Source organism: Ranitomeya variabilis, chromosome 6 (assembly GCF_051348905.1).
Source record: "Ranitomeya variabilis isolate aRanVar5 chromosome 6, aRanVar5.hap1, whole genome shotgun sequence".
NCBI classification, from domain to species: Eukaryota; Metazoa; Chordata; class Amphibia; order Anura; family Dendrobatidae; genus Ranitomeya; species Ranitomeya variabilis.
Window position 1 is genome coordinate 236,634,894 of NC_135237.1, and position 25,127 is coordinate 236,660,020.

General features: G+C 44.3%; 1 protein-coding gene and 1 long non-coding RNA gene across 15 annotated transcripts in view; one reads left to right on the plus strand and one right to left on the minus strand.

Moving 5' to 3' along the window:
* CTNND2 (catenin delta 2) overlaps nt 1-25,127 on the minus strand; it is a 3,400,942-nt gene that overhangs the window by 1,968,493 nt on the left and 1,407,322 nt on the right. The gene's annotated exons all lie outside the window — the stretch shown is intronic.
* LOC143782256 (uncharacterized) overlaps nt 1-25,127 on the plus strand; it is a 74,595-nt gene that overhangs the window by 400 nt on the left and 49,068 nt on the right. For both annotated transcript variants that reach the window (XR_013216907.1, XR_013216906.1), the window contains exon 2: nt 594-703. This is a non-coding gene — a long non-coding RNA (uncharacterized LOC143782256). The remainder of the gene's footprint in view (nt 1-593; nt 704-25,127) is intronic.

The window sequence follows — 25,127 nt, forward strand, 5'->3', positions numbered from 1 at the left end:
CCCAAAACATCAGTGATCCACCTCTGTGCTTTACAGAAGGAATGGTGTTCCTTTCATCATTGGCCTTGTTGACCTGTCTCCAAATGAAACGTTTAAGGTTGTGGCCATAAAAATTAAAATTTGGTCTCATCACTCCAAATTACCTTGTTCCAGAAGTTTTGAGGCATGTCTCTTTGCTGTTTTGCGTATTGTAGGCTAGATACTTTGTGGCATTCGCACAGTAATGGCTTTCTTCTGGTGACTTGACCATGCAGCCCACTTTTCTTCAAGTGCCTCCTTATTGTGCATCTTGAAATAGCCACACCGCTAGTTTTCAGAGAGTCAGTATTTCTGCTGATGTTATTTGTGGGTTTTTCTTTGAATCCCAAACAATTTTCCTGGCTGTTGTGGACAAAATTTGTGTTGGTTTACCTGACCGTGGTTTTGTTTTTACAGAGTCCTTGATTTTCTATTTGTTAATCATAGTTTGAACGCTGTTGCCTGGCATTATCAATTCCTTGGATATCTTTTTGTATCCCTTTCCTGTTTTATACAGTTCAACTACCTTTTCCTGTAGATCCGTTGACAATTCTTTTGTTTTCCCCATGACTCAGAATCCAGAAACGTCAGTGGTTGGATGAAAGATGCAAGAGTCTCTCTGGATCCCAGAAACTCACTCAGCTTTTATGCGCACACACACTGATTACAAGCAAATAGGTCACAGGTGAGGATGTTACCTTTAGTAGCCATTCAGACCCATTTGTGTCAACTTCTGTGAATGTTATCTGGCCAAAATCACCAGGCTATGTCAAATTTTGATCAGGGTCATTTGGATGTTTTGGGTTGTCATTACAATTCAAAAAGACAAAACACAGTAGTTTGACAATAAATGGCTTCACCCAACCACTAACCATGAGTGGAAAAAAAGTTTTTATCATTCATATTCTCTGAAAAAAGGCCAAGAAAGCAAAAATTCTGCAGGGGTATGTAAACTTTTGAGCACAACTGTACATTACAGTGCATGAACACTCCTATGTATAACTAAAATCACAGTCTCCTATGAACGCCAGGCACGGGCTGGCTGTCACAGGAGGATCATTAATGGACCCCCGTAGTGATGAGTGAGTGTACTTGTTTTCCCGAGCACGCTCGGGTGATCTCCGAGTATTTGTTAGTGTTCGGAGATTAAGTTTTCATCGCCTCAGCTGAATGATTTACAGCTTTTAGCCAGGCTGAGTACATGAGTCAAGCAGGCTAGTAGCTGTTAATCATTCAGCTGCGGTGATGAAAACTGAATCTTCGAACACTAACAAATACTCGGATATCACCCAAGCGTGCTCAGGAAAACCCAAGCAAAGAGTACACTCGCTCATCACTAGACACCCGGCCGTGAAGAAAATCCGTTGGAGCCTCTCGATCAAATCACGGGTGCGCCAATGGGAACATGAAAATAATCACCGTCTGACGGTACCTGTTAAATGCCACTGTCAAAGAGTGAAAGGGGGATTAACAAGGTTAGCCATCATGGTTGGGGCTCCATTTCACTCGCAGCCATCAACCATCAAGAGTGGGGAAAGGTGTGGTCCAGCATGTGAGCCCATATCAGAGGCAGGGACACAAGTTTTGAAGTTCATGTAGTCACAAGTAGTGTTGAGCGATACCGTCCGATACTTGAAAGTATCGGTATCGGAAAGTATCGGCCGATACCGGCAAAGTATCGGATCCAATCCGATACCGATACCCGATACCAATACAAGTCAATGGGACTCATGTATCGGACGGTATCCCTGATGGTTCCCAGGGTCTGAAGGAGAGGAAACTCTCCTTCAGGCCCTGGGAACCATATAAATGTGTAAAAGAAAGAATTAAAATAAAAAATATCGCTATACTCACCTCTCCGACGCAGCCGGGACTTCAGCGAGGGAACCGGCAGCGTTGTTTGTTTAAAATTCGCGCTTTTACTTGGTTACGTGAATTCCCGGCTTGTGATTGGTCAGGGCGGCCATGTTGCCGGGACGCGGACCAATCACAGCAAGCCGTGACGAAATTACGTCACGGCTTGCTGTGATTGGTCCGCGTCCCGGCAACATGGCCGCCATTAACCAATCACAAGCCGTGACGTCACGGGAGGCTGGACTTGCGCACTTTTTAAAAAGCGCGCGTGTCCAGCCTCCCGTGACGTCACGGCTTGTGATTGGTTAATGGCGGCCATGTTGCCGGGACGCGGACCAATCACAGCAAGCCGTGACGTAATTTCGTCACGGCTTACTGTGATTGGTCCGCGTCCCGGCAACATGGCGCCGTGACCAATCATAAGCCGGGACGTCACTGGAGGCTGGACACGCGCGCTTTTTAAAAAGTGCGCAAGTCCAGCCTCCCGTGACGTCACGGCTTGTGATTGGTTAATGGCGTCCATGTTGCCGGGACGCGGACCAATCACAGCAAGCCGTGACGTAATTTCGTCACGGCTTGCTGTGATTGGTCCGCGTCCCGGCAACATGGCCGCCCTGACCAATCACAAGCCGGGAATTCACGTAACCAAGTAAAAGCGCGAATTTTAAACAAACAACGCTGCCGGTTCCTTCGCTGAGGTCCAGGCTGCGTCGGACAGGTGAGTATAGCGATATTTTTTATATTAATTCTTTCTTTTACACATTTTTACATTAATGTTGTTTCGATACCGATATCACAAAAATATCGGATCTCGGTATCGGAAATTCCGATACAGCAAGTATCGGCCGATACCCGATACTTGCAGCATCGGAATGCTCAACACTAGTCACAAGTCATGAAGAGATTAACAGGGTGTTAGGGGTCGAGTTCCCGCCTCTGCACAGGGGGAATCTCGGTCCATCTCTGCTGCGGTCTCCCATTCTTCTCCTGCCACAGTGGAGCCTGCTCAGCGGAGACGTCGGTCCCAGCGTCTCGCTCAGTCTGACTCTGTACAAAGAGTTACTGCTGCTTTCCCTGCTTCTGCCGTTGAAGTCAGTGCTGGGCAGCGGCGAGCAGACGCTTCTGGGACTAAGTCCTGCTTTTCTCGTTCTGAGCATGCCCAGAGTAAGATCTCTCAGATGAGATCAAGGGTCACATGATCAGATACTACAGCTTAGGCCATTGGTCCTTCAGGAAGGTCCTGTAGGTGCTCACGCTCTGTGGCAGCCTCTCATTGGTCCTTCTAGGAAGGTCCTGTACGTGCTGCAACTATTTAAGGCTCGCATGGCCGCACGGCCATGCGCTAGTATTGTTCTAAGTTATGTACTTTGCACCAGTGTGCTCACGTATGATTGTGTTCAGGGACCCGGCTGAAATAAGCCCCTAGAATGCTGGCACCTCCAGCGAGGAATTTGTGTATTCAGGGCCCTGGCTGAAATAAGCCCCTAGAACGCTGGCACCTCCGGCTAGGAGTTTTGTGTGCGTGCATGACCACTGACTGCTCTCGTTTGGGTAGTTAGCCTGTGCCACTGTGAAGTCTAACAGGGCGCAGTGCTTTGAGTTAACGGCTACTCTGTGAAGTAACAGAGTTAGCTCATACCACCATATAGTTCCGCCGTTTGCTAGCAGCAGGTTCGCCTGCACGGTGGACCCCGGGCTGCGAACGCATCTATTATAATAAAATCTCTATATTCATTCGGTGCGTTCTGCTAACCCAAACACAGGGTTCGCCACATTACCTTTATTTTCTCAGTTGTACTGGGGTCTTGATTTTGTGGTTTTACTATTATATAGGTATGACAGTCTCTTCTTTCCTCATTTGTCAGAAAGTGTTGTAACTGGAGTGACGGGCCCTTGTGCAAAATTTGGACTGGGTCACCCCCACCCTGAATAAATTATATATACATTTACTGTACAGTAAATACTGTATATACATACATATATGCCCTCTATCCTTATATATATGTCAATCATCTTGGCCCCTGGGGGCATACATAGAATTCATTGGGCTCCATAGCAGAAGTGTAATGCACTCCCCATAGTCCTTCATATAGTTTAATGCACACAGGGCCGCCATCAGGGCATTACTGCCCTGACTCTCATATGGGGCCCGATCAGCAGAGGCAGCCCGCATCGGGCCCTGTCTCTTCTGCTGAACGGGCCCCATCGGCAGGATTCTGCCAGTGCAGTAACTGAACCTCCATTCGAGGCGGAGGTTCAGATACTTTATGGCCGTGCAGACCCAGGCCCGCACGGCAATAGTTAAAGCCGCCAGCCAATCGGAGGCTAGCAGCTGATGTCAGCGCGCATGTCGCTGGTGTATGACATCATTGTCATTTGCTGGCGAGTGCGCGCTGGAGACGCCTGGAGGGATCATCATCGCTGCAGGAGCAAGGTAAGGTAAGTAGAGGGTTTTTTTTAATTATATTGAAAGCAATATGTTTCACTGGCAGGATGGAGATACATGGACTGGGTAAGACACTGTGGCAGGATTGTACACACGTGGCAGAATGGAGACAAGGGGCAAGATTGGAGACACGGGGGGCAGAATGGAGTAATGGGGGCAGAATGGAGACAAGGGGCAGGATTGGACACACGGGGGCAGAATGGAGACAAGGGGCAGAATGGAGACACGGAGGCAGGATGGGAGACACGGGGCAGAATAGAGACACGGGGCAGAATGGAGACACGGAGGCAGGATGGGAGACACGGAGGCAGGATGGGAGACACGGGGGCAGAATGGAGACACGGGGGCAGAATGGAGACACGGGGCAGAATGGAGGCAGAATGGAGACACGGAGGCAGAATGGAGACATGGAGAGAGAATGGAGAAACGGGGCAGGATGGGAGACACAGGGGGCAGGATGGAGATATGGTGCAGGATGGAGACAGATGGAGCAGGAATATGGGGCAGGATGGAGACAGATGGTGCAGGATCATGGAGAAGGATGGATACAGATGAGGCAGGATCATGGGGCAGGATGGAGACAGATGGGGCAGGATCATGGAGCAGGATGGAGTCAGATGGTGCAGGATCATGGGGCAGGATGGAGACAGATGGTGCAGAATCATGGGGCAGGATAGAGACAGATGGGGCAGGATGGAGACAGATTGGGCAGGATCATGGGGCAGGATGGAGACACGTGCTGCAGGATCATGAGGCAGGATCATAGGACAGATGGGGCAGGATCATAGGACAGATGGGGCAGGATCATGGGACAGATGGGGCAGGATCACAGGACAGATGGGGCAGGATGGGGAGATCAGATGGGGCAGGATGGGACATCACATGTAGGCAGGATGGGAGAACATATGGCTGGAGCCAGGAATTAGACACACTGGGACCAAGATGGAGAATATTATTACTGCAGTGAGGTATTTATTTTATTTTTTGAGGATAGTGCTTTAAATGGGGGAGGCAGTCCTGTTACTGTGCAGAGCAACACTGTCGCCTTTTTTTTCTTCATCTGGTGCAGTTTAGAATTTGGGAAAAAATAAGTAATGTGTTCTTTAAACAGTGCTCTAGATAACTGTTATTTCCTGCAGAGACAAGCCCTGGTTGGCAGAAGTGATGACTATCTGTGCTGGATAAAGATGAAAAGCAAAGATGAAGGACTTCACCTAGAGACTTCACTGGTGAGTCAGAGTGTTACCTGTACACTGACACTATACACTGTATACTATATGTATACACCACCTGTACAATGTCACCAGTGATCACTGTATTACCTTTACACTATATATAGAGCTCCTGTGTATAATGTCACCAGTGATCACTGTATTACCTGTATACAGACACTGCATACTAAGTACAGATATCCTGTGTATAATGGCACTTATGGTGATATTAATCTTTTTTATTACTGATCAGTATTTTAGTATTCAGTCACTATGTGGTGGTAATATGTTGTCTAGCCATGGTGTAGCAGTATTTGTTTCTTGTATGTGCTATTATTTGGTCACTATGTGGTGGTAATTTGTAGTCTGGTCATGGTGTGGTGTATTTGTTCCTTGTGTGTGGTATTATTGGTCATTAAATGGTGGTAATATGTGGTCTGGACATGGTGCGGTGGTATTTGTCCCTTGCAAGTGATATTATTCGGTCACTGTGGTGGTAATATGTAGTCTGGACATGGTGTGGTGGTATTTGTTCCTTGTATGTGGTACTATAGGTCACTATGTGGTGCTAACATGGTGTCCGGTCATGGTACTGTGGTATTTGTCCCCTGTATGTGATATTATTGGTCATTTTAAGAAGTGAAAAATGAATACAAATATACCTAAATTGTATTGGATATTTTAACAAATGATTAATAGGATAGAGTAGAGGAGGGCCCTGTCAAAAGCGTCTACCTTGTCGTGCTGGCAGCTTAAAAAAATCGTTTGACTGTGGACAGTTCGAGGGGTGGAGCCTGGGCGGAGTCTCAAAGGAGCCTCGAAAATTTTTGCCAGTATGGGGTCTCGAAATTCCTAGTGGCAGCCCTGAATGCACTGCCCACCAAACTCATACATGTAGTATAATCCATAGCCCATAGTCCTCCATATGATATAATGCACAGTCCATACTCACACATTTAATATTTAATATATTGCACAGCCCATAGTCATCCATAAACTACATGTATGACTATGTCATCCATTTACTACAATGCACATGCCATATTCATCTAAATAGTATAATGCACAGCCCATAGTCATATACGTAGTATAATGCACCCCATAGTCAACCCATATAGTATAATGCACCACCCATAGACATACATGTAGTATAATGCACATACCAGTCATATAGCCCATGTAGTATAATGCCCATCCCAAAGTAATACATGCAATATAATGTACAAACCATAGTCATCCAAAAACAAAAATGTACATCCTATAGTCACCCATATAGTATGCACATCTCATAGTCATCCAAATGTTATAATACACCTCATACGCAAATTGCCTCTTCAGAGAAAAAGAGGACTTAATTAAGCTCTATAGCGCCACCTGTTGGAAGTAGCGATCCTACAAGTCACAGTCATTAAAGGGTTGATTGTGACTTGTAGGATCATTACTTCCAACAGGTGGCGCTATCGAGTTTAAGTCCTCTTTTTCTCTGAAGAGGCAATTTGCATATTAAATTTCCCAGAGGAGCATTGCACGGCAAATAAGCCTTCTTACCTTGACAAGCCAGAGCTGGTATGTCACTCTCCACAAGGAGAAACCTTACTGCTTAATACACCTCATAGTCATTCATGTAGTATAATGCACAGTCCATAGTCATACATATAGTATAATGCAGAGCCAATAGTCTTCAGTAAAGTGTAATGCACAGCCCATAGTCATGCATGTAGTATAATGCACAGCTCGTAATTATACATGTAGTATAATGCACAGCTCATAGTCATACATGTAGTATAATGCACAACCCATAGTCATACATGTAGTGTAATGCACAGGCAATAGTCATACATGTAATGTAATACACAGCCCATAGTCATAATATAATACACAGCCCATAGTCATACATGCACAGCCAATATTTTTCCATAAACTATAATGCACATCCCATAGTCATCCTTATAGTATAATGCACACCCCATAGTCATAAATGTAGTATAATGCACAGTGCAATGCCGTACATGTAGTATAGTCATAAAAATAATACACAGCCCATAGTCATACATGTAGTATAATGCACAGCCCATAGTCTTCCATAAACTATAATGCACATCCCATAGTCATCCATATAGTATAATGCACACCCCATAGTCATAAATGCAGTATAATGCACAGTGCAATGCCATACATGTGGTATATTATACAGCAAATAGTCATCCATGTAGCATAATTCACCGCCTATAGTCATCCATAAACTATAATGCACAGCCCATAGTCATCAATAACTGTAATGCACGTCCCATAGACATAAATGTAGTATAATGCACAGTCCGTAGTCATGCATGAAATATAATGCGTAGCCCAAAGGCAAATATGTAGTATAATGCACAGCCCAGAGTCATCCATAAACTATAATGTACATCATATAGTCATCTATATAGTATAATTCATATTCCACAGTCATCCAAATAGTATAATGCATCTCATAATCATACATGTAGTGTAATGCACAGCCCATAGACATACGTGTGATAGGGAATTCAGGGACCCTCACGGGTCTCATCTTTTTATACAAAGGGGATTCTGACATGACTTGTATTTTACTATGATCTAAATAGACTGCATGACTCAAGCTGTTGATATCAAGTCCTGTGTTGACCAAGAGCAATTAATATGGGTAGTGGTGCTGGGAATAATCAGATAATAATAATAAAAACTAATAAAGCCCTGTTAGGACAAGATTAATGGCATGGGTATTTAATGTTCACATGATCAACACCTGTTGGTTTTACTTAGAATGGAATGTCACCTGATAGATAATAATGATGTTTTTGTTTGTAATAAAGTTTTGATGACAGACAGCAGCACACAATAAGAATATGTACGCCCATTCTTAATGGTATATAACAGGAGCCATCTGTTCAAAAGAATGTTATGGCTTCTTATGCAAATATAACCTGTCTCTTTGTGAATCCATCTGCTCGAGCATTCTGATATTTGACATCCATCCAATATACCTTACGGTCTACTTGAGACCAACCTAACACATGTAGTATAATGCACAGCTCATAGTCATACATGTAGTACAGTGCACAACCCATAGTCATCCATATAGTATAATGCACAGCCCATTGTAAAACATGTAGTATAATGCACAGCCAAATCATACATATATCCAACACTTGCTCAGGCTAAAAGTTGCCAGCCAGAGTAAAGAAGAGAATCATTATAATAAAATTAAACATTTTTTATTAGAGGCAATATATCAAAACATATGATATAAATACAGAGTGCCTTGTATAGGGGATGCCACTTTATGCTGACTGGTGGGTACTGTAGACAAACTGCTACAATGATAGGTATGTGATAATTAAGATATAAGATACTATTTAGATAAAATTCAAATGACTCCTGAGTTCTCATATAGTAAGTCACAAAAAGCACAAATCATTACAATCCCTATAATTTTAAATATAATATTAACTGGTGTAGTAGTAACCTAATTTTTTTTAAAGGTAATATAATTTAAATAGTATACACTGACACCTGAATCCTATCTTAGGTGTAATAGGGGCAAAAAGAAATAAGGCAATCCAAGGAAGAAACTAGTAGCGAAACGTGCGTGCGGATGTGGTGACACTGTGCTGATCTCTCCTGACTTCACCTGTCATCTCATACTTGTCCATCCACACAGGTATAACCTTAAGGGCTTAATTTTTATTCCACTGCATGTGGGTTACTATTGCAACTTATTTGATACACTTACGAGAGAAGTTGTTACCAGTATGTATGTAGTAACCAGGATTTTCTATATGGTCACCACTGTATCCATTTGCAATTGTACATAGTTTTCCACCTAGATGGTTGATGGAAATATTAGTGCTAAGAAGCATTCAGTTGCTGGTTGCCTTGTTTCTGTTTGCCCCCTATTATATCTAAAATAGGATGGCAGTGTATACTGCTTGAATTATATTAGGTGACTACACCAGCTAATATTGTATTTTAAATTAAGGGGATTCTAATGAGTTGTGCTTTTTGTAACTTATCATGTAGGGAGTCATTTGACTTTATATAAATAGTACCTTATATCTCAATTATCACATCCCTATCTTTGTAGCAGTTTGTCTACAGTACCTACCAGTCAGGAAACAGTGGTGCCCCTATTCAAGGCACTCTGTATTTTGTATGAGATGCTTTTATATATCATCTCTAATAGAGATTGATTGCTTTTATTTTAATGGTGCTATTCTTTACTCTGGCTGGCAACTTTGAGGCCTAGCATTTACTAGATTAATTGTGTGAAGTGCCATTAACCTTATTGTTTGCACATTATGGTAATTCAGTCATACATGTAATGTAATACACAGCCCATAGTCATACATGCAGTATAATGCTAAGCCTATAGTCATCCATAAACCATAATGCGCAGCCCACAGTTATACATGTAGTAAAATGCACAGCCCATAGTAATACACGTAATATCTTGCACAGCCCATAGTTATCCTTGAACTATAATGTACATCCTATAATCATCCATATAGTATAATGCACTACCCATTGTCATCCATATAGTATAACGCACCTCAGAGTCATACATGTAGTATAATGCACAGCCCATAGTCATACATGTAGCATAATGCACAGCCCATAGTCATGCATGCAGTAAAATGCACGGCCCACAGTCCTCTGTAAAGGTAAAGTATAATGCACAGCCCATAGTCATACACGTATTATAATGCACAGCTCATAGTCATACATGTAATATAATACACAACCAATTATCATACAGTACATTTAGTATAATTCACAACCCATAGTCATACACGTAGTATAATGCACAACTCATAGGCATAAATGTAGTATAATGTGAAGCCCATAGTAATACATGTAATATAATGCACAATCCATAGTCATGCATGTAATATAAAGCACATCCCACATCCACACATGTAGTATAATGCACAGCACATAGTCTTTCATAAACTATAATGCACATCCCATAGTCATCCATAAAACTATAATGCACATCCCATAGTCATCCAAATAGTATAATGCACACCCCATAGTTATACATCTAAAACCTACAAGAGAAAAAAATGAGCAAAAACCCTGCTGTAACTAAGTAAAAAGCAAAAAGTGCATTTAAATAACACAGAGTTTTTAGTAATACTGTTTTTGATCAAAAATAGCATAAAAGCCATCCCACCACGACAAGGTAACTCTGATCGGGACAGTCCTATACTGTACAATTTTTGTACTTTTTCTTTGTAGGTTTTACATGTTTTATGGCCAATGTGAACATGCTGCATGTGTACCAACTCTAGTCAGGCTCAATTTTTGTGTTTTTTCTTTGTATTATTGCATTCTGTGCAAGCCGGGGTGTGGCCTCTCTTTTCTATGCTGGAAATTGTATATGAGGCTCCCCCAGACTGGTGTTCCACTGGTTAGGCCCAGTCCTTTCATGTGCCCTTATTCATACACTGAGGTCAACATTGACACATGGTAAGGTTTTTATACCGAATGGTAGACAGGGCGACTGGGATAGGGTTCTATTACAAAAGGAATCCCAGTGGATTTTCAGAATGGAGTCAGTAACCCCTAGGGGTCTAAATGAACAACTTACCTATGGCTGCTTCATCTGAGAGAACTCTAGTTTGTTTAATCAGGTTATCCCTACTCTACTCCTATACTGTGATATCCAGCCATTGTCACATACTTAGGAGACAGTGTGTGTATATATCTAGGGGGTTTATGTTTTGTTTCTCCCCCCTTTCTGTAATTTTTTTGCTTCTATCTTTTATCTTGACAAGTTGATCTGCATTTTCTAAAGTCGGGGATATTGAGTTTTATGGGTGTTTTGTCTATGCCGAAGCTGTGGCTATATAAGCACGTTTCCATTATACGGATTTTGATAAATTAAAACTTCTTTATAATAGCGTATATGCATAATAGAATATAACATTCTAAACTCGTAGATACAAAATAGTCTATCTTGGGATGTGATTAAGATTAAGGCCCATTGTAATAATTTTTCTGAAGATATCGATAAGCAGAGGTATATGGTAGGTAAAACCTGCCTGGATGAGTACTCTTGCAAAGTTTTGAGCGCTGGCATAGTTATGTCAGTAATATCTTTACATAAGTGCGGTCCGGTACAGGTATATCTAATAAGCAATAAATGCTATTTAAAGTGCGTCGGTGTGTTTCTGAGCGTAGATATTACTCTGCGCTTTTCACGGCAGAGTGACGTAGTATGATGGGGCACGGCACTTCTAGCAAATCGGTGTGCCTTTAAAACAACAGACACTATTTCAAACGCGCCTGCGTGTGTTCTGCGCATGTCCGAGTAGGGGGAGGTTCTATTACCAGGCACTGTATGTAGAGGATGTACCTCTAGTGCCTGGATTATAAGGACATGCGCAGTACAACAAGAGGACACGCTGACTAGGTATTCATCCGTCAGATATTCCCCCTAGCGGCACACATGTGCTACAGGGGGCGGGCCAAATGGGAGTCCCGGTAACTTTAAAATCCCCGTTTTTGGGCGGCACTGCACACCTACAAGCAGGATTTCGTGATGGCCGTATGCTGCATCTTTGCCAACGGTCGTTCCATTAGCCTCCTGATGAACTGATATCATGGCAGGGAAACGCGTTGAGGCGTTAGAGGATCACATGAATACCAGATAAGATAATTTGGTCTATTTGGGGTGTTGTTTATATGCCGGGTAGTGTGCAATAGGGGAGGTATTCGGATGTAAAAATCTAAGTACGGTTTTACCCATGCATTCCACAATAATCTTTACTTTCTAGGACTTTATCTCCGTACAACGGACTTTTGCAAAATAAATAACAGGTGGATGCTTAATTTATATACAACTAGTGGGTAACCGCACAATATATTTTTTGTATATACTGTTTTTCTGGTGATGGAAAGCAGGCTGTTGGTGGGCATCTGTGCAAAAACCTGCTATATATAATAATATTATCTTGACAAACTGAAAGTGGTATGCACAATATCTTTAATGCGGTACCTCAGCTGAGATAATAATCTCACCAGAAATTGGGTTATTTATTCCACTGACCCTTTGTAGGTAAATACCTCCTAACTTGGTGTATATATCGGTATACTGGGGATTGTAAGTAGCCTGAGGGAGGGCACCTATGCTTTAAAATGTACAATAAACCTGCTGTGCATAACATTATCGTGACAAACTCTAAATTGTTTGCTTAGCATTTGCAAACGCGGCACCTCAGTTGTGATAATAATTTTCTCAGTAGTCGGGTTATACACTCCCCTCACCTACTTTGGCTATTTTTCTTTTACTGTCCCTTTTCTCCTCTCCCCTCCCCTTCCCACGTCTTCATTAGTCCATATGGGCTCTATGGTTAGACGGTATAGGGTAAGTGGATAGGGCTACTGAGGAGCAGCCAACGAGAGCGGGGGTGCCACTGGCGTGTTTATTTAGGGGTGCCAACCTCCGCAGCCAGGTAGGGACAGCCGTTTAGGGTCTGTGAGGGTCAGTTATTTTAGGCCTGGCACAGCATATTACACCCCTATTGCAAATCTCTTATGTGGTTTCTGTGATTATGAATATACATTATGGTTATCTAAGTTTTTGAGTATCCTAGGCAAACCAACAATAATTTATGCTGTGGCCTTGTTGATACTTAATATTTATCCCTTATTATTCACTACCTACCTTCCCCTTTTTTTCATATTTCTAGCGGCACGGTTGTGTTGATACGGTCTCCTTCTTTCTGTCCTGCTGTACAGTAGGGCTGATTAGCTTCTATCAGGGTAAGCCATCGGTGAGTGGGGGCACCAATTTGCGAACAAGCTAGGGTGCCAACCTCCACTGGTAGGAAGGGTGTACTAGGGAATAAAAGGGAAGATTAGGTGCCCAATATTTCGTCCAGGGTAGGTTTGCGGGTTTTTGTCTACAAATTTTAACTAATTTTCAAATAAAGTAATTTTAGGTATTAGTGGGTTTTTGAAATAAAGTGTTTGAATACTATACCAGTTTATCAACATTTAGTTGTACATTTGATTTTGGATTTGGATATGGCTGGATTCCTTTCTGGACCAATTAACTGTGAGTCCTGGGTAAACGAGGCAAACAAGGTTTTTTCAGAGGAGGTAGACTATAGTGGTACTGACCTTAGTCCATCGGTCCATTCTGTATTCAAAGAACTAACAGGCGTCTATAAGAATTATCTTAAATCGTGGTGGGAGACAAAAGCCCTTGAAAACTATATTAAAAACAGCATTGTACCTAAGGGTCTTCGTATCAATATCTCTCCTTCGCCGCGAGTGAGCAACCCAACTCTCTTGAAAGCGTGGAAAGAGGAGTCAATTGCATCCTCTGTGAGACTTATGAGACTCTTATTGGAAGAGGAAAAAATCATCTTGGAATCCTCTTCCAAAAAATTGAACGATCTGATAGAAAAAACGTTGAAATTTAAATCAGATCCAAATTTCAATAGAAAAGAGAGTGAATTACAAGTGTCGATTTAGAGATATCAAACACAGATAAAAAATCGTAAACACTCCCAGTTTTTGAGGGATTCTGCAGAGTTTAAAGATAACACGGCATACAGCTTTGACTATTCAGGAACTACCTGCTCAGAGATTTCATCATCAGAAGCAGAAACGTCTCCTACAACAACTAATTGGAGGCGTAGGGGGAGAGGCAATACTTTCCAACAGGGGGGAAAATGGAGATACCAGAGAGGAAACCCGGGAAGATCTTATGGGGGAAGAGGTCGAGACCAGGGTACCCAGGGAAATGTCCCGATGGGTCAATCATCCAGCTTTCTAAGGCCATTATCATCCTCAATGGGAGCTTCCTCAGCCTCCTTACCCTCGGGGGGGGTTTTAGAACAGAGAGCGCCAACAGGCTACGACCTGAGAAAACGGCCTTAACACAGACGGATAATCAAATTATTAACCTGAGCCAATATACCTTGTCTATAGCCGAATTGGGGGTCCTGAGAAAGGGACTAACGTTTGTTCCGACAACACAATTCAATACATTTACATGGGTCAAGGACATTAATTTGTTTTGTCGCAAACTAAAATGGAAGAAGTTCTTCAAATTAAATGACCAAGAAAGATGCCGGGAACTTGGTATCGGTGAGGAAGATCTCAATGACATGAACAATTTAGTACATCTCCTGGAGGAAAATGAACAGGAGAGGGGTTCTGGACCATGTACAGACCTAAAATTAAAGAGCAATAGAATGCCCCCGATGGGGGACTATGCTAATATTGACATTTTTCTTAAGGTGGTGGAAGATCTGAAACGAATAGGAGGCTTGAACCAACAAACTCATCCCAATCTCGGTTCAGAGGAGCTTGATGCCCTATATGCTTTGGAAAACAATAGGGAGATAATCATAAAACCCTCAGACAAGGGGGGAAATTTGGTTGTCCTTGACCATGTGATGTATGTGGATATGTGTAAATGTATTCTCAATGATAGGGAAACCTATAGACCACTTGACTCGAACCCCACTGCAGAATTTACAAAGGCGCTTATGTTAATACTGGACAGGGGCCTGGAGGACAGGCTTGTCTCACAGAACGAGTATAAATTTATGGCACCCCGGCATCCTACCATTCCAACCTTCTATGCCATACCAAAGTCCATAAGGGACTGTCCCCATTAAAGGGACGTCCCATTGTGTCTGGGGTGGGTTCCATAAGTCAAAATGTCGGTATCTATGTTGACCGTATCCTCAGGCCTTTTGTAATGTCTCTCCCTTCTTATGTCAGAGATACATCTGACTTGTTGAGTAAAATCGATGGTATCTCTATTGACAAAGAAACACTGCTCTGTTCCATAGACGTCGAGGCCCTATATAGCAGCATTCCACATCAGTGTGGTCTAAAAGCCATGGAATTCTATCTAAAAACCAGGGCGGTCTATTTCAATAGACATAATGAGTTTATACTATCATTAATGGAATATATCTTGACTCATAATATTTTTCAGTTTGATGGTAAGTACTTCCACCAGCGCAGGGGGACTGCTATGGGGTGCTCTTGTGCCCCCTCTTATGCTAATCTCCTCCTGGGCTGGTGGGAGGAACTAGCCATCTTCCCTGATGTGGACGTTTGGTGGGCTGATAAGATCTCGGCGTGGTACCGCTATATAGACGACGTCTTCGTGATTTGGAACGGGTCAGAGTACGAGTTTGAGAATTTGATACGAGAACTAAATGTCAATACCATCGGTTTACACTTCACTTCTGAATGCCAACGGAATGAATTGGCCTTCCTGGACGTGATGATCAGCAAAAATGAATCTGGTTTCCTAGAAACTAAGGTTTTTCGGAAACCAACATCCACCAATGCCCTTTTGAGATGGGACAGCCATCATCCTGTCCCTCTCAAGAGGGGTATCCCACGTGGTCAGTATTTACGTCTAAGGAGAAACTGCTCCCGGGTTGAAACATTTAGGGCACAAGCGTATGACCTGAGAAATCGGTTCAGGGAACGTGGGTATCCCGATGAGGTTTTAAATCAGGCCTTCAGAAACGCCCTAGGGAGAGACAGAGGTACACTTCTTCAACCTCGAGAACAACAAAGGGAGGACAGTATTTGCAGAGTGATCGGTACTTTTGACTCCCAATCAGATAACATATATAGGATCCTGAGGAAGCATTGGCAGATCTTACAGGCAGATGATACCTTGGAAGAATTTATCCCCTCCAAGCCACAGATCACTTTTCGTAGGGGGAGATCTCTCAGGGACCGCCTAGTACATAGCCACTACGTCAGACAGAGACCGGAGGGTACATGGCTGGATAGAAAAATCTGCGGTATGTTTAAATGTGGCAGTTGTTCCTTCTGTAGGACTATCCTACCAGGCAAAGCCTTTGTAAGTGCATCAACTAATCGGCGATATTTCCTCAGAGATTTTGTGAATTGTAAAAGTACGGGAGTCATTTATATGGCAGTCTGTCCCTGTCCGTTGAATTATATAGGGAAGACAAAAAGGGAACTGAGGAAAAGAATAGGTGAACATCTAGGTGACGTGAGACATAAGAGGGATACCCCTGTAGCTAGGCACATATGGGAATACCACCAGGGTAATGCAGATGTTTTGAGATTTTGTGTTCTGGAGGTTGTTATGCCGAATGGTAGACAGGGCGACTGGGATAGGGTTCTATTACAAAAGGAATCCCAGTGGATTTTCAGAATGGAGTCAGTAACCCCTAGGGGTCTAAATGAACAACTTACCTATGGCTGCTTCATCTGAGAGAACTCTAGTTTGTTTAATCAGGTTATCCCTACTGATTACTCTACTCCTATACTGTGATATCCAGCCATTGTCACATACTTAGGAGACAGTGTGTGTATATATCTAGGGGGTTTATGTTTTGTTTCTCCCCCCTTTCTGTAATTTTTTTGCTTCTATCTTTTATCTTGACAAGTTGATCTGCATTTTCTAAAGTCGGGGATATTGAGTTTTATGGGTGTTTTGTCTATGCCGAAGCTGTGGCTATATAAGCACGTTTCCATTATACGGATTTTGATGAATTAAAACTTCTTTATAATAGCGTATATGCATAATAGAATATAACATTCTAAACTCGTAGATACAAAATAGTCTATCTTGGGATGTGATTAAGGCCCATTGTAATAATTTTTCTGAAGATATCGATAAGCAGAGGTATATGGTAGGTAAAACCTGCCTGGATGAGTACTCTTGCGAAGTTTTGAGCGCTGGCATATTTATGTCAGTAATATCTTTACATAAGTGCGGTCCAGTACAGGTATATCTAATAAGCAATAAATGCTATTTAAAGTGCGTCGGTGTGTTTCTGAGCGTAGATATTACTCTGCGCTTTTCACGGCAGAGTGACGTAGTATGATGGGGCACGGCACTTCTAGCAAATCGGTGTGCCTTTAAAACAACAGACACTATTTCAAACGCGCCTGCGTGTGTTCTGCGCATGTCCGAGTAGGGGGAGGTTCTATTACCAGGCACTGTATGTAGAGGATGTACCTCTAGTGCCTGGATTATAAGGACATGCGCAGTACAACAAGAGGACACGCTGACTAGGTATTCATCCGTCAGATATTCCCCCTAGCGGCACACATGTGCTACAGGGGGCGGGCCAAATGGGAGTCCCGGTAACTTTAAAATCCCCGTTTTTGGGCGGCACTGCACACCTACAAGCAGGATTTCGTGATGGCCGTATGCTGCATCTTTGCCAACGGTCGTTCCATTAGCCTCCTGATGAACTGATATCATGGCAGGGAAACGCGTTGAGGCGTTAGAGGATCACATGAATACCAGATAAGATAATTTGGTCTATTTGGGGTGTTGTTTATATGCCGGGTAGTGTGCAATAGGGGAGGTATTCGGATGTAAAAATCTAAGTACGGTTTTACCCATGCATTCCACAATAATCTTTACTTTCTAGGACTTTATCTCCGTACAACGGACTTTTGCAAAATAAATAACAGGTGGATGCTTAATTTATATACAACTAGTGGGTAACCGCACAATATATTTTTTGTATATACTGTTTTTCTGGTGATGGAAAGCAGGCTGTTGGTGGGCATCTGTGCAAAAACCCGCTATATATAATAATATTATCTTGACAAACTGAAAGTGGTATGCACAATATCTTTAATGCGGTACCTCAGCTGAGATAATAATCTCACCAGAAATTGGGTTATTTATTCCACTGACCCTTTGTAGGTAAATACCTCCTAACTTGGTGTATATATCGGTATACTGGGGATTGTAAGTAGCCTGAGGGAGGGCACCTATGCTATAAAATGTACAATAAACCTGCTGTGCATAACATTATCGTGACAAACTCTAAATTGTTTGCTTAGCATTTGCAAACGCGGCACCTCAGTTGTGATAATAATTTTCTCAGTAGTCGGGTTATACACTCCCCTCACCTACTTTGGCTATATTTTTCTTTTACTGTCCCTTTTCTCCTCTCCCCTCCCCTTCCCACGTCTTCATTAGTCCATATGGGCTCTATGGTTAGACGGTATAGGGTAAGTGGATAGGGCTACTGAGGAGCAGCCAACGAGAGCGGGGGCGCCACTGGCGTGTTTATTTAGGGGTGCCAACCTCCGCAGCCAGGTAGGGACAGCCGTTTAGGGTCTGTGAGGGTCAGTTATTTTAGGCCTGGCACAGCATATTACACCCCTATTGCAAATCTCTTATGTGGTTTCTGTGATTATGAATATACATTATGGCTATCTAAGTTTTTGAGTATCCTAGGCAAACCAACAATAATTTATGCTGTGGCCTTGTTGATACTTAATATTTATCCCTTATTATTCACTACCTACCTTCCCCTTTTTTTCATATTTCTAGCGGCACGGTTGTGTTGATACGGTCTCCTTCTTTCTGTCCTGCTGTACAGTAGGGCTGATTAGGTTCTATCAGGGTAAGCCGTCGGTGAGTGGGGGCGCCAATTTGCGAACAAGCTAGGGTGCCAACCTCCACTGGTAGGAAGGGTGTACTAGGGAATAAAAGGGAAGATTAGGTGCCCAATATTTCGTCCAGGGTAGGTTTGTGGGTTTTTGTCTACAAATTTTAACTAATTTTCAAATAAAGTAATTTTAGGTATTAGTGGGTTTTTGAAATATAATATTAGACAGTGTAGGACTGTCCCGATCAGAGTTAACTTGTCGTGGTGGGATGACTTTTATGCTATTTTTTTATCAAAAACAGTATTACTAAAAACTCTGTTATTTAAATGCAATTTTTGCTTTTTACTTAGGTGCAGCAGGGTTTTTGCTCATTTTTTCTCTTGTAGGTTGTATATGTTTTAAGGCCAATGTGAAGATGCGTTTATATGCTGCATGTGTACCAAATCTAGTCAAACTCAATTTTTGTGTTTTTTTTTTCTTGTATTATTGCATTCTGTGCAAGCCAGGTTGTGGCCACCGCCGCTGTCCCGGTTGCCTCCTCATACTTACCAACCTATGGGGCATCCCAGCGCGCTCCTGCTTCCGCTCCTCTGCTCCTTCGTCCGTCTTCTGTTCCTCCTCGGGTGCGCGCATGCACCAGGTCCCACTGTGCACGCGCACACAGCGCTCTTTGATTCAGCCGCTCCTTCTGCTCCTCTCTATGCCTCTGGAGGACCCTGACCAGTTAGATACGCTGCCGCTCTGCATATCAGGCCGCCTCTTCCTATTGGCGGTGCCTGATTATCATTTGTTTCTTGCAAGTGACTCTGGCCCCCGTGTTCCTCTGCATTCTGTCTGCAGCTAGCCCTCCGTTCCCGTTCTCCTTAGCTAGCCTGCTTCTGACTTACCATTGTCCTTCTCTTTGTTTCCTTCCAGCTCCGGTCTACCTGTGTCTCTGTCTCGTCAGTGTACCCGTGTGTCTGCATTGCCTTCCTGCTGGTATCTTCACCTCGTCAGTTTTCCCGTGTCTCCGCCTTGTCTGCCGGTTTGTTTGCCACTTTCCCTTGGGCCCCCATCTCTTTACTACAACAGCTTGCGTCTCAAACACCGTACGTGTTTTCCTGCATCTCTGCCTTGCCGTTCTTCCCATCTTGTCTCTCCTGTCTCCCGCTGTTAGTCCCGTTCACTTTCCTGGAGTACCAGCTGCTGTAGCAGTACTCTCCCCTGGGCCTGCTCCTAACACTCCCTGTATAGGGGGTGGTCCACCTGGTCCCCTCGCCCTGGGGAGGTTCGCTGTTGCGGTCCAGTGGGTTCACTCTTTGTAGTTTTCCTAGTTCTACTGCATAACAGAATAATCAGGCCATGGACCCCGCTGGTACCTCTGCCTCCATCCAAAAGGAACTAGCGTTTCTACGGGAGAACCAAACTAGGATCATGGCTAGTGTTGAGCATTCCGATACTGCAATATCAGGTATCGGCCGATATTCGCGGTATCGGAGTTCCGATACTGAGTTCAGACACTTTTAGAATATCGAATACCGGAATAGGAAGTTCCCATAATGCAATGACCCAGTTTGATTTGATTCAGCCAATGAGGATTCCTAAGAAGTGTGGGCACATCCTGTTATGCATATTAGGCATGAAACTAATGGCATGTCTGTGATTGGCTGCTGAAATGATGCTATGATGCACTATTAAAGCCGCCGCCGCCATTTTGGGTTTCAGTTTGCTGTGAATTCAGTTAGGGACAGGATGCTGCTGTTCTGACTGAGGGACAGTTTGAGATAGCGATTTGCTTCATTGTGCTTTACCCAGGCTGCTTTAGCAACCGCTGTGTGAAAAGCTTTTTTTTTGCCTTGCAGTGCTGTTCACGGCTGTCTGCAAGGTCTCTGTGTGTGAGTGCAGCTCACGCTGTAGTCTGTTCTGCAACCACATCTGGTTGTAGTCCGCTCAGCGTGCGTCACTGCCTCATACTGTTACATTGTCCTTTTTTGCATTAGTGCTGCTGCACATTTTTCCTGATTTCTCCTATTAGTGTGGTTCCATCCGTATCTAGCTAGATTGCGTGCAAACACTATATAGGAGTAGATAGAGGAGCTTTTCTGCAGCCTTGCAGCGCTGTTCACGGCTGTCTACAAGGTCTGTGTGTGAGTGCAGCTCACGCTGTAGTCTGTTCTGCAGCCACATCTGGTTGTAGTCCACTCAGCGTGCGTCACTGCCTCATACTGTTCCATTGTCCTTTTTTGCATTACTGCTGCTGCACATTTTTCCTGATTTCTCCTATTAGTGTGGTTCCATCCGTATCCAGCTAGATTGCGTGCAAACACTATATAGATGTAGATAGAGGAGCCTTTTTGCAGCCGTGTGCCCTGCAGCCCCAGCCAGATTAGTATTAGCCTATTTTTTGGAGCCTCATCTATTGCATTGTAGGTTACCTTCCTGCATTGTAATAGCTACAAAAAGTTTGTGATACTATCAGTTTGACATCTTTGGGCACATCCATTATTTTTCCTTTTGTTAAAAAAAAAACCTAAATAAAGTTCACCAAACACTCCACTTTACAGTTGTGTAGGCCACATTAGTTCATATTAAAGTCTAGTCCACACTTTATAAAATTAGTGTTTCTTATACCTGTTAGCAGCTGTTCAGGAATAAGCACACTAAGCCCTTAGGCAGAAAAGTACTATCTTTATCAGTCTACCAAGATGAAGAAGGCAGGGAGTAAGGCACGTGGTTGTGGGCATGGAGTTTCTGTAGGGAGAGGACGTGGGGATTCTGTGCCTGCTGCGGGCACCAGTGACTCAGCATCCCCCAGTTTTACCAGGGAACAGTCCTTAATGCGCAGATTTGTAGGAGCTCGCCGTACCCTACTGCTGCGGGAGGAAGAAATTGAAGCCAATGTCGGATGGATTTCAGCTAACGCATCAACTTCAATTAGTGCCACATCCTCTCAGGTCCAGAGCACTGAAGAGCACCCATATGTCTCTTCACCACCTGCCAAATTGCCCAGGTAGTCAGAGAGCCCTGGACAGGAGCCATCTTTACTTCGGTTCTCTGAATCTCTTGGTTTGGAAAGAGGGGGCCAGCCAAGCAGCATTCGAGAAATTGAAGAAGAGGCAGTATGCAGTGACGCACAACTGCTTTGTCTCTCTGAATCTGAAGAGGCGGGTGGGCCAGTGCCTATGGTCAGCACACCTCAGTACGCATCTGATGATGAGATTAAGGTGCCACTTTCTGGTGCGTACTGTGCTGCCGAGACTACCCAGGAGAAGCAGTTGTTTGAAGAGGGTAGTGCAGATGATGAGGTCCTTGACCCATCATGGCGTGAGGTACAGAAAGCTAGTGGGAGCAGCCCTGAGGAAGAGATTCCCCGAACGGCCCAAAAAAGAGGGAGAGGGAGGTGGCAGAATGGGTTGCTTGTAGCCTCCACTTCAGCACCCATTAGGGGCATGCCTCTTCCAAAACCCAAAACGGGCGCTCCCAAGACTTGCAGTGCCTGGTCCTTTTTTGACACAGTTGCAGATGACATTTGCTTTGTCAAATGCAAGCTGTGTAATCAGAAAGTTAAAAGAGGGAAAAGTGTCAGCAACCTCAGTACCACAAATATGTGGAAACATGTGCGGACCAAGCACGTGGTGGAGTTACAAAAACACACTGAAGACCTAGGCCGACCTAAAGCGCCACCTACCACCTCTTCAGCCTCTTCCTCCAGTTCACACACAGCTGGTTCGGCTTCCTCACAGGATCGCCATAGAAGAACCTCTAGCACTGCTGTACAGAGACACAGTGTAATTCCGCCCACAGCACCAAGTTCCCTGTCATCCTCACACTCCCAGGCCAGTCTACAGCCATCGGTAGCACAGGCATGGGAGAAAAGGCGCCCGTACTCGGCAAACCACCCCAGAGCACAGGCTCTGAATGCTGGCATTGCATAACTACTGTCCCTTGAAATGCTCTCATTCAGGCTGGTGGAGACTGACACCTTCTGTAACTTCATGGCATTGACAGTCTCACAATACAATGTGCCCAGCCACTTTTATTTCAGCAGGCAAGCCATCCCTGCCCTGCAAAAGTATGTGGAGGGAAACACCATCAGTAGCAAGGTCCACCTGACCACCGATGCATGGACCAGTAACCATGGACAGGGACAATATCTTTTCCTCACTGCCCATTGGGTAAATGTTGTGGAGCCAGGTACAGATCTTGAGAGTGGCGCTGTACATGTTCTGCCAACTCCAAGGATTGCAGGAATCCAGTCTGTACACATTGACTCCTCCTCATACTCCAGTTCCTCTGAATCAGCGCTGCAGGAGTCGTCACAGTCTACCTCCACATGGACCCGTGAATGCTTACCTGTTACGAACGAAATAAGCACAGCCGTGGCCAAACGTCAACAGGCCGTATTGAAATTAATTTCTTTGGGGAATCGAAGCCACATAGCTCAGAAGCTCTGGAAAGCCTTCAAGCAGTACAGCGACGTGTGGTTTTTGCCAGCGAATCTCCAGCCAGGCATGGTAGTGTGTGACAATGGCCAAAATCTGGTGGCAGCTCTGGGCCTAGACAACCTCACTCACATCCCATGTCTGGCACATGTGCTCAACTTGGTCGTGCATAGTTTTTTGAGGGACTATCCGGATCTTCATGCACTACTGCACAAGGTCTGCCTAGAGTGCGCTCACTTGCGGCATTCCAGCATGGCCAGATCGCGCATTGCAGCTCAGCAGTGCCGATTCTGCCTTCTGGAACATCGCATCATATGTGACCTACCCACCAGGTGGAATTCAACCTTACATATGTTGGAGAGGTTGTGTGAGCAGCAGGCAGCAGTAATGGAGTACCAGCTTCATCAGGCACAAACAAGTCGCACTGCGCGCAGTTCATACTTCACCACCACTGAGTGGGCCTCTATGAAGGACATCTGCCATGTTTTGCGTGCCTTCGATGAATCCATGTGGATGGCGAGTGCAGATGATGCACTAGTCAGCATGACTATCCCGCTTATCTGCCTGCTTAAAAAAACCCTGCAAGCACTAAGGGAGGAGGTTTTGGAAGAGGTGGAGGATGAGGAGTCACAAATGCCATCTGCTTCTGGACAGTCTGCGCAACTTGGTTCCTCACAAAGGCCTAGGCAGGGGACACTGTGAGGAGGATGAGGAGGAGTCAATGGAGGAGGAAGACATCGGTCCAGAGGAGGGAGGTACACAATGCTCTAGTAGTCAGTATGTAGAGCGAGGGCGGGGTGATGCAGAGCAGGCAGAGATGACGTCTCAAGCAGGGGACAGCGTTTCTTGGCCAGTTGGCAGTCTGCAGCACATGGTTGATTTTATGCTGCAGTGCCTGAGAAATGACCGCCGCTTCGCCCACATTCTCAACACAGCTGATTATTGGGTGTACACCCTCCTAGATCCTCGTTACCGGGACAACTTACAAAGCCTCATAATACCGTTGAACCGCGAGCGTAAAATGCGGGAGTACCAAGACACACTGGTGCATTCCATCATGTTCTCCATTCCACCCGAGAGCAGTGCTGCTAGTGCTTTACAAAGCAGCTCAGTGCGTCGAGGCAGTGGAGGAAGCTCTGCACAACAAAGAGGGAGCAGAAGCAGCGTCTCAGCACAAGGCAAGACCAGTATGGCCCAAATGTGACAAAGTTTTGTGTCCCTGCCACAAATGTCTACACCATCACAGACGGCTCCAGTCAGCAGGAGGCAACGTTTCCGTCAGATGGTGACAGACTACATGTCTTGCCCTCTCAGTGTACTCCCAGACGGCTCTTGCCCCTTCAAGTTTTGGGTCTCTTAGCTGGATACATGGCCAGAGCTTAGCCAGTATGCATTGGAGGTGCTGGCTTGCCCTGCTGCTAGTGTATTATCGGAACGTGTCTTTAGTGCCGCAGGTGGTGTACTAACAGACCGTCACATGCGACTATCCTCCGATAACGTTGACCGGCTTACTTTTCTGAAAATGAACAAGGTCTGGATCTTGCAGGAATTTGCCAGTCCTCTTCCAGATTAAATAATTGGTTGGCAGCAGTATCCAGGTCTCCTGTTGTGTTCATGTTTCTACCACCTGAACTGTAATCCCTGGGCTCAAACACCGCCAGTTGCTGCTCAGAACTGCCATCTGCACAGTCAACACTTGCTCCAATGTTATTGGGGTTCAGTAACGTCAGCTGTTCCCCTGCTGTGTGTCCGGCAATTTCTCCTGCTCCGTCCACA